Genomic DNA, 12195 nt, shown 5'->3' with positions numbered 1-12195 from the left:
CTGCTTTCTACTGCAGATAGACAAAAAATGACAGAATAACTCAGCGGGTCAGTCTGAGACTTTAATCTGAAGAAGGATTCCGACCCGAAACATCACCTATACCTTTTCTCCAGAGATCTTGCCTGACCCTGTGAGTTACTCCAGCATTTTCTGTCTACCTGCACTGATTGGGGTCTGCCAATTAGTAGGTCAAGGATCCAGTTGCAAAGGGAGGCATGGAGAATCAGGTCTTAGAGCTTGGAGACGTTTGGAGGGAATGATAGTGAAAGCTGAGCTGCAGTCAATGAACAGCATTCAGACGTATGTGTTCCTGTATCATGACGATTCAGAGTAGAGTGGAGCACCAGTAAGATAGCATCGGCTGTTGGCCTAGTGTGGTGATTGCCAAATTGAAGTGGATCAAGGTCAATTTTGAGGCTGGAGCTGATGTATGCATAACCAACCTCGTGAAACACTTCAATATGGTGGATGTGTGTGCAGTCATTAAGGCCGGACAGCATACACTTTTTGGACAATAGATGCCGTTTTAAAGCAGGTGAGAAACTCAAAGATGATGTCCTTGTATATTCCAGTCAATGGGCCATACAAGTCAGTAATTGCCAGCCAGGTATGCCATCTGGGCCGTACGCTTTACCTGGATTCGCCCGCTTGATGGATGTTCTGACATTGGCCTTGGAGTCCACAGAATCATCAAAAATAGGGAGCTCTTGCTAGTGTGTCATTGCTCTCCGTTTCAAAATGTGCATAAAAGGAATTGAGCTCATTTGGAGTGATGCAACCCGTTAACATGTAATTTATATTATATAATTATATAAAATGTATGTTTTCGTGTATTGTCTGATTCTATGTACCTATGATGCATCTGCAAGGATCAAGTATGATTTTCCTTGTGCTGGTACTTCATTGTACTTATGTATTTGACAATAAACTCAACGACCTGATGTGTTGGAAGAAACTGCAGATGCTGGTTTCCACCAAAGATAGATACAAAATGCTGGAATCACTCAGTGGTTCAGGCAGCATCTCTGGAGACAAAGAATCAGTGATGTTCTGGATCAAGACCTTTCTTCAGACCAATCTGGGGTTTGAAATGTCACCTATTCCTTCTCTCCAGAGATGCTGTCTGTCCCGCTGAGTTTAGTTTATTAGTTTAATCTAGAGATACAGGCCCTTTGGCTCACCGAGTCCGCACCGACCAATGATCCCCGCACATTAACACACACTAGGGACATTTTACAATTATACCAAGCCAATTAACCTACAAACCTGTACATCTACGGAATATGGGAGGAAACCGAAGATCTCTGCGAAAACCCATGCAGGTCACGGGGAGAACGTACAAAGTCTGTACAGACAGCACCCGTAGTCGGGATTGAACCCGGGTCTCTGGCATTGGAAGCGCTGTAATTCAGTAACTCTACCGCTGCGCCACCATGTAGCCCTACAGCATTTACTCCAGCATTTTGTGTCGAGCTTCGACTTGACCTGACTTGACTTGACCACCTTCCAAATCTCCGCATCACAGCCGTTGGCTCTGAAAGTCTGGACAATCCTTTAGAGACACTTCTTGTCAGGGGCTGGATCCGCAAGAGGGCAGTCCCCATCCTTTTAAATATCTGGGAGAGGAATCGCAAGTCCTCTGTGAATTTAGTACGAACCTGTAATCAATGGTCAGCATAAACTCAGTGTTCCAAAAGGCCTGTATCTCTAAACTAAACTAGATGGAGGGTGTGGTTATTCAACCTGCTCATACATTTGGACAGAGGGACTTAACATACTTCAGACCCTCGTGCACATGCTTCCAATTTATGCCTCAGCTTGTGCTCCTCACCTGAGCCTCGTTTAATGTAACCGTGTGGTTCACTCACATTGGTGCTACTTTATCATAAGACTGAAGGTGCCACCACATGTGCTGCAAGGTTAAAAGTCATGCATTAACTACTTCAATGAACCATCATAGCCAACAGCATGCCTGTGTGTGGCAACCACGAACAACAACCAAAGTGGCTGCACATGTAGTACTGAAAGCCCTGTGAACATTACCGGAAGAAATTATTGAATTGTACCTCCAGGCAATCAGTGGCACACGTCCAAGGTACGATCTTTTCTGCAATGTGAACACTAAACCTTGTGTTAACATATTTTCTACTCTTCAAAATATGTGACAGCAGTCAAGAGTTTCACATTTGACCTTAATGTATGCAACTGAGGAACATTTTAACCAAATATTGAGATGAGAAATAAAATGTTGCAAAAATGATTATTGAGATTTTATTTCACCAGACTTTTAAGGATGTTGTGTTCTTTATATTTAAACTGTAATTATGTGAGCACATCAAGTGTGTAAGTTAGTAATGCCAACTGAGCAGCCAACCAGAGGATCCCGAGTTTGGTTCTCTGTCTGAATCAACTGTTCTCAGAGAGGAATAGCGCTGGGCAGGATCATTAGCTTTTTCTAGGCTTCGTAGTTGGACCTCCCACTTCTGAGGTCTGAGGATCCCACCTGCTTTAGGAGGGCATTGATAATACCGGTGCCCAAGAAGAGTAAGGTGACGTGCCTCAATGACTATCGACTAATGGCACTAACGTCTGTGGTGATGAAGTGCTTTGAGAGGTTGGTTATGGTGCACATCAACTCCTACCTCGACAAGAACTTCGACCAACTACAGTTCGCATACCGCCACAACCAACCATGGTAGATGTAATCTCACTGGCTCTCCACTCTGCATTGGACCACTTGGACAATAAAAACACCTATGTCAGGCTGTTGTTTATAGACTACAGCTCGGCGTTTAATACCATCATCCCTTCCAAGCTGGTTACCAAGCTCACTAAACTGGGCCTCTGCGCATCCCTCTGCAATTGGCTTCTTGATTTCCTCATTCACAGACCACAGTCTGTTCGAAATGGAGGAACCACTTCATCCTCAGTAACAATTAGTACGGGAGCACCTCAAGGCTGCATGCTCAGCCCCCGGCTTTACTCACTCTATACCCATGACTGCGTAGCCGGTCATAGTGTGAACTCCATCATCAGGTTTGCCGATGATACCACTGTGGTTGGACGAATCACAGGTGGGGACGAGTCAGAGTATAGAAGTGGGATCGACCGACTGACCAAATAGTACCAGCACAACAACCTGGCTCCCAACATTAGTAAGACCAAGGAACTGATTGTGGACTTTAGTAGGGGTAGGATGAGGACCCACAATCCTGTTTATATCAACGTGATGATGGTGGAGTGGGTCAAGAACTTCAAATTCCTGGGCGTGCATCTATCAGAAGATCTTTCCTGGACCCAGCACACTGATGCAATTGTAAAGAAGGCACATCAGCAACTCTACTTCCTGAGAAGATTATGGAGATTCTGCATGTCGAAGAGGATTCTCCCAAACATCTACAGGTGCACGGTAGAGAGTATTCTGACTGGTTACATTATGGCCTGGTTCGACAACTTGAACGTCCAAGAGCAAAAAAGATGACAAAAAGTTGTGACCACTGCCCAGTCCATCACCGGCTTTGACCTCCCCAACATCGAACGGATCTATCCTAGTCGCTGCCTCAAAAAGGCAGCCACACCATCCTGGCCACACACTTATCTCACCACTGCCATCAGGAAGAAGGTACAGGAGCCTGAAGACTGTAATGTCCAGGTTCAGGAACAGCTTTTTCCCCACAGCCATCAGGCTATTAAACACAACAAATAAGCTGTGAGCTCTGAACTGCAAAAGACTGTATTGTTATTTGTTATTTGCACTTTATTAGTTATTTATTGAACTTTTTCTTTTTTCTCGTTATATACAATGTTTACATGTTCACATATTCTGTTGTGCTGCAGCAAGTAAGAATTTCATTGTCCCGTCCAGGACATATGAGTGGCTTCCCAACATTCATTGATGCAACCCGAAGAGATACCTTTTGTGCTTCTGGGCACCTTCTGATGCCTAAGGGACACAAAGTACTTGAGTAACTCAGTGGGACAGACAGCATTTCTGGAGAACATGGGAAGATGACGTTTTAGGCTGGGAGCCGCATCCAAACTGATTATCATAGCCTCAACTGAAGACATTTAGAGCTTCTGAACTCTACGCATGTCATTCAAATGGTACAAATCTGTCAATTTAATAGGCTGAATGTCCTCCTTTTATGTTGTAAGAAAATATGGGACATGACAACTGAGTGAGTCACAATTCAAGACTTTCTATTGTCCGGAAGGGATTTCTTTGCTTATTTATTTAAATGTTAAAATACACAGCTATACAAAGGAAAGCCTCAGGCTGCAGGGTTCAAAAAGCACACATCAAAACCATGTACTATCACCAGCACCACCATCAAACTTCTGAACTGTCTTTCCATAAGCTAGGGTACAAGCTGATTCGCCTCTACCTCATTGTGGACATTGGATTTTGTCTCTGGAACTGTTGCGCTATAATGCTGAGAACTATATTCTGCACCGTGTATCTTTCCCTTCCCGCTCTCTGTTATACTTGAGTTTGGCTTGATTTATTTATGTATAGTATTACCTGGATTGATTAGATAGCATGCAAAACACGGCTGTTCACTATACCTTGGTACTCGTAACTTAAAAGCTAAACCAGGATTACAGCGAGTGATTTGAAAAATCTAAACTGGTTCCAATCAGAGACATCATTGTCAAACTATTGCCAAGGTATAAGAATATGCATCACCTGCATTACCCATAGCCCTATACTTGTCAACTTGTCAGACCTCGACTTTGCTGATGACATCGTCCTGCTGTCTGACCAGATTAGGGAGGCACAGGAGCTGTTCGGCAGGGTCAAGACGGAGTGCGAGAAAGTGGGCCTCTATTTCAATGCCAAGAAGATGGAGTACATGGTGTTCAACGTTGGTGACCATGAGCCTCTCAGGACCAGTGGCCGTGCATCTCTCAAGAAAGTGGAGGACTTCAAGTACCTGTGAGCGAGGATGCAGAGCTTGGAGAATGACATCAAGGGCCGGAAAGCGCTAGCATGGAAAGCCCTCAATAAGATGGCGAAACTCTGAACGTCTCGGATGTCTAAGGGTCTCACACTGAGATTCTTCCATGCAACTGGAGAGACCATATTATTGTACGGGTGTGAGGCATGAATTCTCACTCGAGCACTAACCAAGTCTCTCGATGGTACCGACACCCGAATGCTCGAAAAGTTCAAAATGTCAGTTGGAAGGACCACATCACCAACGCCCAGCTCCATGGGGAGATTCCAGCTCTGACCAAGAAGATCAGGTGGAGAAGGATGAGGCTCGCTGGTCACTGCCACCGCCACCCAGAGATGCCAATAAACATGGTTGTGCTGCGGGAACCCACCCATGGAAGACGTGACCCAGGACGGCCAAACCAAGACGATGCTCAAGAATCTATCTATCCCTGCTATCTCTAGCTCCAACTTTTCGCATTTTTCTGCTGTATCCTCTGGTCAGCTAACGAAATTCCATTTAACAAGACAGACCAAACTCTCTCCACCCTTCCTTGAAAACAAAAGATTATTTTAACAGAGTAAGATTGATGAGAAGAGCTTGGTAGTGACAGCAAGTTTGTCTTCTGATCGATTTGTATCCCTTCCCTGTCAAAGACGGGATTCCAGTTGGACATAGGAGTGAACAGACTCCGATTGTCTGTTGCTACACTTTGATTGCATTAAGATCGCAGCGTTGAGATGTTAGATGAACAAAAAGTTCCAGCCTGATGTTCTTTTGCCAAATGTGTTCGTTTAAAGTAGAAATATGTGGTCATAGCAATCATTCCATTATTTGATAATGAAGTTGCTGGTCCTTTTAAAGGGTTGTTTTGCCAATACAAGGTTTCTCATCCAATCAATTAAGCAATTTTCTTCTCCATGTGTCAAGCTTAAAATGCTGCCAGGAGTCAAGGTTAAGCCCCATTTTCATTTTCTTCGCAAGGAAGATGGATACAAGATAAATAAATTAGTAAATCAACATTAAGTAAAGCACGTCAACTCAGTAATGTTGAATACCATAGCATATTAATGCTACATCTATTTACTCATGCTCAAAGGTAGATTTTACTGATTTTACTGGCTTAGATCAAAGCTATTTCTCAGCATGTTCTCTTTTTAAATTAAATTAATTACTAACATTTGAAAGGCATGTATTTGTCAGCTTAAAAGGAAATGCCATTATTACATCCCTTTGTACAAGTAGATATACCTCATGTATGAGTGTATTTAAGGCACAGATAGCTGAGTGGAGAGTGTAATCAAAAAGGTTATCAATAGCAGATCCAAATTTTCACAACTGTTGAAGAGAACCTCTATTTTTGACCTTCTGAATGTTACAGTATAATTTCTGCCCAATGTCTGGGAGAAGAAATAGCTGGTGAAATATGGTTGCAATAATACAGCTGCATCTCTAACCCACATTTAGCTTGAATGGAAGATCCCAGTTTGAAACATATGTTTCAGATGGATGCACAGCAGACTCTCTGAGATCAGACTATATTTCAGCAACCTTGCAGAGTTTCCTTATTTCCAGCCCTTTAATAACAATTGGCTCCTCGCCTGCCTTACCCCACCTACGGCTAATCCTAATTCACGCCTTGGTCACCCCTTACCTTGACTATTCCTACCTGCCGATGACTCTGAGGTTACCTGGAATCTTTAAATGCACCATGTTCATTGTTTGCAGCCTTGTAATCAGCAGCCTTGCACCATAGCTTGGAATTGACTAATGCCCCTGTCCCACTTAGGAAACCTGAATCTGGAGACTTTGCGCCCCACCCAAGGTTTCCGTGCGGTTCCCGGAGGTTGCAGGTGGTTGCCGGAGGTTGCAGGTAGTGAAAGCAGGTAGGGAGACTGACAAAAACCTCCGGGAACGGCACGGAAACCTTGGGTGGGACGCAAAGTCTCCAGAGGTTTCCGTTCAGGTTTCTTAAGAGGGACAGGGGCATGACTCTCCAAACCAACTCATCTTCCTTAAAATGTGCTCAATCCTGCATCTAAGCTTTTTGTCATCAATCAAACATTTCCTCCATATCTCAGTGTCAAATTGAAACTAGAATATAGAAAAGTCTAACACTAGTACATGCCCTTCGGCCCATGACATCTGCCAAACAATATGCCAAATTAAATTAATCCTTTCTGCCTGCACATGATCCATTTCCCTCTGTTCCCTGCATAGTCATGTGCCTATTTACAAGCCTCTTGAATGTATCTGCTTCTACCACCACCCCTGACACCATGTTCTTAGCACGTGCACTCTCTGTATAAAGAGCTTATTCCGCATATTTTCTTTAAACTTTCTTACTTTCAACTTAAAAGCTATGCCCTCTCGTATTTGACATTTCCACCCTGGAGTAAAAAGATTCTGGCTGTCTTTCAAATTCTGACATTCTCAAATTTTATTTGACAATGCTGCTGTGAACCACTTGTGACATTTTACTATATCTGATATAAATTGTTAATTCGATCAAAGTTGAAAAAAACTACATATATCCTTCTCTCAACAATCAGTTCTCCACATCCTGAATACCTAGATGATTTTTTAAAAGTACATAGTGATTGCTTCAATAACAAAACAAATTAGACGCAATCTATAAACCCATGCTAACTGCATATGTTCAGTTCAAAGCTTTCTAAAGATAACTAGTGAAAGATATTCTGAATAATTTGTTTTGTCTAATCATAAATGCATTCTACGACATCGACCTTAGTGTTTAAAGATGCTGTCTGTATCTAGCAAGAATAAGTGGAATTACCACAAGCTGGGGATCAATAAATTAAGAGGAATCCAAATGCTACCGGTATCTGGTCCTTTTTTTCACTGAACAACAAAGTCCAATCAATGTTTTTCTGACTTAGGATTGGAGGTGGAGGGGTATGGATAATGCAGGCGAGGTTTCTCTTTACACCTTGGGAATAGTTTGACACTGATGCATCTCAGTATCTGGCGAGAACCTACTTGGTTTTCCTTAGGTTCTCCCAGCACGTGAGAATAAGGTGGTTGACAGTTTCAGAGGTTGCGAATCATGCACTAAATAACTGCTCAAATCCTGACTTTTCTCATGAGTGAATTTCTGCTCTTCATCACTACTTCGAAGATAATTGGCAAAGACCCAGATGGAGCTTAAGTAAAAGTAAATCACAATCTGGGTAAGGAGACAGGCCATGAAGTGAGATCATTGGATAAACTAAAAGAAAAATCATAAGGAAGGAACAGCAGATGCTGGTTTACATCGTAGATAGTTACAACATGCAAAAAGTAACATTACTTTTCTCCAGAGATGCTGCCTGATGCACTGAGTAAAGGGCCTGTCCCACTTGAGCGTTATTTGCACGTCATTTACGCGGCATCATTTACGCATCATGACACACGACGCATGTGAAACGTGCGCATGGTGCGTGGTGAGACGTGGTGGCGTAGGCAGTGACGCGTGGTAGCGTTTGGCGACCCAGGATTTGGGGATTCTCAAAATCCTTGCACGCCACCTGCGTGACGTGCAAATGGCGCCCAATTGGGACAGGCCCTTACTGCAGCATTTTGTGTCTGTCTTTAATAGAAAAATCCAATGGCCTCAACTTTGCTTTAGGATTCTCTGTGTAACAATAATGGCTGCAAGAAGTGAAACATTTCCTTAATATGGAAGGGAGAAGAAAGTTATAAAAAACAAAATTGTGCCCGTTGAACAGAGAAAACCCTAAATTAAGCTTCCCACTGAGAATTACTTGAGCAAAGATGGCTTTTGCATAGGGAGGTGAGGGGAGAGGAGAAAGCTCAAAGGGTCAGATCCTTGCCTACAAATTCCTGTTGAACTTGCGTTGGCTATAAATATTTTGTCAGCGTTTCAGATTTGTGAGTGCCCTGTTCTAGGCAGACTCTCAAGGGCCTTGTAAATATTCAGTCATTAGTCTCCAACGAAATCGTCCTCTGCCTCATGTAATTTTACCTGATGCCCACCACGTGGATGAAACCTGCTGATATTTAAACCCAGGGCCAGAAGAGGCACTGGTAAGTTATCGTTTATGTTTCCTTAAAAAGTTTCTCTGATGTATTGAGCAGGTGTAAGTGTTCCAATACACTGCAGTGTGAATTCTCACCCTATGATCCCGCGTATGCTGAGCTTCTGATATCAGCTGTGTTGTGAAGGATGCCACAGGATAATGACTGGTGTTTCACTTTGGGAGAGGAAGTCTGTGATCATCCTTCTGCAATTTTAGCAAAGAACTTCCAAGCAGAACTGATCTGACAAGCTGAGTAGAATCAGGATATTCAGCTCATCAATGGCTGATTTACCTCTCCCTCCTCACCCCATTCTCCTGCCTTCTCCCCATAACCTCTGACACCTATACTATACTAATCAAGAATCAACCTTTCTCTGCCTTAAAAATATCTACTGATTTGTCCTCTACAGCCTTATGCAACAAAGAATTCCTGTTGTGGGGATCCTGTATTGGGATGTGCTGTGGCAACTTTTGAGACTCATGCTTTGAGACTCACCTGTGGATTTCCAATGGGGAGTGTGCTGGACTCCATATTTAGAAAAGAAATAAGCCACTGAGGCTGTGATGAGTGATAATTTCTATTCCTTAATAAAGCTTCCCTGACCACCAGAGAATACTCAATAGAATAATGCTGTCAATCAAATTCAACACTAATTAGCCAACAATTCTGCCATCAAAATAGAACATATCATAACAACATAACAATTAGAAGCAAAAACAAGCCATCTGGTCCTTCAAACCTTGAACAAGTTGTTTTGCATACTATCCAATCAGATGTTCTTTAAATGAGGTGCCACTTTTTTCAATAAATGCAGCAACATTATAATAAGCTGTTAAAGTAATTGGAGCAGGAACTCGTTCATTCATTCATGTGTTATGTTCAGAGCAAGAGCATCTTCACAGCAGGATGAGGGAGGATTTTATGAATCATCTGAGTTCATTCAGCTGATTACGGCTGCACCAAGTTGGTGTTGAGGATTATCGTGTGGAGGGGGTCATCTAGTTTACAATGGAGGAATTAATTTTGTAGATTCCTGCTGGAAATCATCTCACCATTAAACAGTTTCCTGTATCCTGTGTAGCCAATGCCATCCTCTTCTCAGATAAGTGATAGGTTTAGGTTCATTATTGTCACTTGTACTGTTATTGTCACTTTATTTTGCATGCTATCCATACAGATCAGAAATACTGTACATAAATATAATCAAGTCAAACTCAAGTACAATAGATAGTAAAGGGGATGATACAGAATGCAGAATATAGTTCTCAGCATTGAAATACTTTGTAATGTCACTGGAGGCATGCTTTCACTTTGTAATGTCACAAAGAACAGTGGCACCCAGGACAGACAACATGTACATGCATGCTGCAGTCAGTATGTGTGACTGATCATTGAAAATAATGAGAAGGCCTACCGGGAAGAGGTGGCTGATCTGGCACTCTGGTGTCAGGACAACAGCCTCCTCTTGAATGTCAAAAAAACGATGGAGCTGATCGTGGACTTTAGGAGGGCACATCATCCAAGGACATACACACCATTGAAGATAAATGGGGATGCTGTGGATAGGGTGAACTGCTTTAACTACCTGGGAGTCCACATCATTAAGGATCTGACGTGGACATCACACGCTGCCGCACTGGTGAGTAAGGCAGCTGAGGAAATTCAGAGTCTCTCTGAGGATCCTCCAGTGCTTCTACTCAGCAGCTGTAGAAAGCATCTTGTCTGGAAACATCACAATCTGGTTTGGGAACTGTTCTGCCCAGGACAAGAAGGCACTGCAGAGAGTAGTGCGTTCAGCCGAATGCACTATGGGAACTACACTCACCCCCTCTGAAGCAACTATACATCAAAAGGTGCAGATCCAGAGCCAGCAACATTATGGGGGACCCCTTCCACCCCAGCAACGGACTGCTGCCACGGTCAGGCTAACGCCTCCGCTGTCATGCTGTGAAAACAGAGAGGATGAGACGGCGTTTCTTCCCAGAGGCCATTAGGACTGTAAACTCTTATCTCACCAGTGACTAACTTCATGTACCAAACTACTGTGTGTTGTGTCTTTTTTAAAATTGCTGGGGGGTGGGGGGGGGGGGGGGGGGGGGGTTCTCGCCAATATGTAATTACTAGAGCCAGGATGTTTAGGCACTAAAAAAACTCTGAAATATGCAGGCAAAAAGGTAAAATAAAATTACAAAAAAGGCACAAAAAAGGCATTTTTTCCACCACCAAAATATGGTTTAAAATGATAATATAAAGGTATACTACATTAAATGACCAAAGTTGCCTGGTTGCACATAACTTACTAGCATTTTTATCAAATTATCTGGTGTTAAACTATGCCGTCTGTCAGACAGAATATGCTTCAAATTTGTGAAAAACTTATTTCTACCCAAGCTGAGGTCACTGGTGCATACCCGAAACAAGCTACAGGCTCTATATTCAAGTCGATATCTTGTGCATTACCTTTGAGAACTTTAGCTATGTTTTGTATTTCTTCAAGATCTTTGTTAGCTAAAATCACTCTCACATTTTCCTTGTATGTCTTTACCTACATCGCCAGGAACTTTAAGTACCGAGTACAGCAAGTGAATATGTAAACAACTGAGCAATAGTTGTGCTCTTTGATTTCTCCAAAACGTCCAATGTCAAGAAATACTCCTTTGATGTCATGAAATACTCCTGCCTCCAGTGACCACATTGGCAACATACCTCCCACAGCATCGATTGTCTCGTCTATCGAGACCCATGTTTGTTGCGTGCAACTTCATCTCTAATTTTCTGCACAACAATGTTGAAGTTGCTGTCAACATAATTTTTCTGTAATGATGACTCGCTTGGTATATGTTCCTCTGTGTATTTCCCTAAAAAACCTCTGAGAGATTTATTTTCCAATTTCCACAGTGGAATTCCAGCATCAATGAATGCTTTGCACAGATCACTCGAAAACTCAGATTTGCAACAGGGGCCAGCAGTAAATGTTTTGAGGAGACAAGCTTGCGTAATTCCTACCTTCAGTTTCTCTGCTGCCGACTTGTGTTTAGCAGTCTGTACATGCTGGGAGACGAAATATTTATTCTCATGATTCACTGCTTTCTCACATGCTTTGTAAAACAGCACACAGTTGTCTGTAGAGAATATATCACTCCCGTACACTCTCACCAAATTGTTCAGTTTTTTACAAGGCATTGACTAGACTTTAGGCATTTTGACGCTTGCAGGG

Source organism: Leucoraja erinacea, chromosome 3, assembly GCF_028641065.1.
Source record: "Leucoraja erinacea ecotype New England chromosome 3, Leri_hhj_1, whole genome shotgun sequence".
NCBI classification, from domain to species: Eukaryota; Metazoa; Chordata; class Chondrichthyes; order Rajiformes; family Rajidae; genus Leucoraja; species Leucoraja erinaceus.
This window is presented reverse-complemented; position numbering follows the sequence as displayed.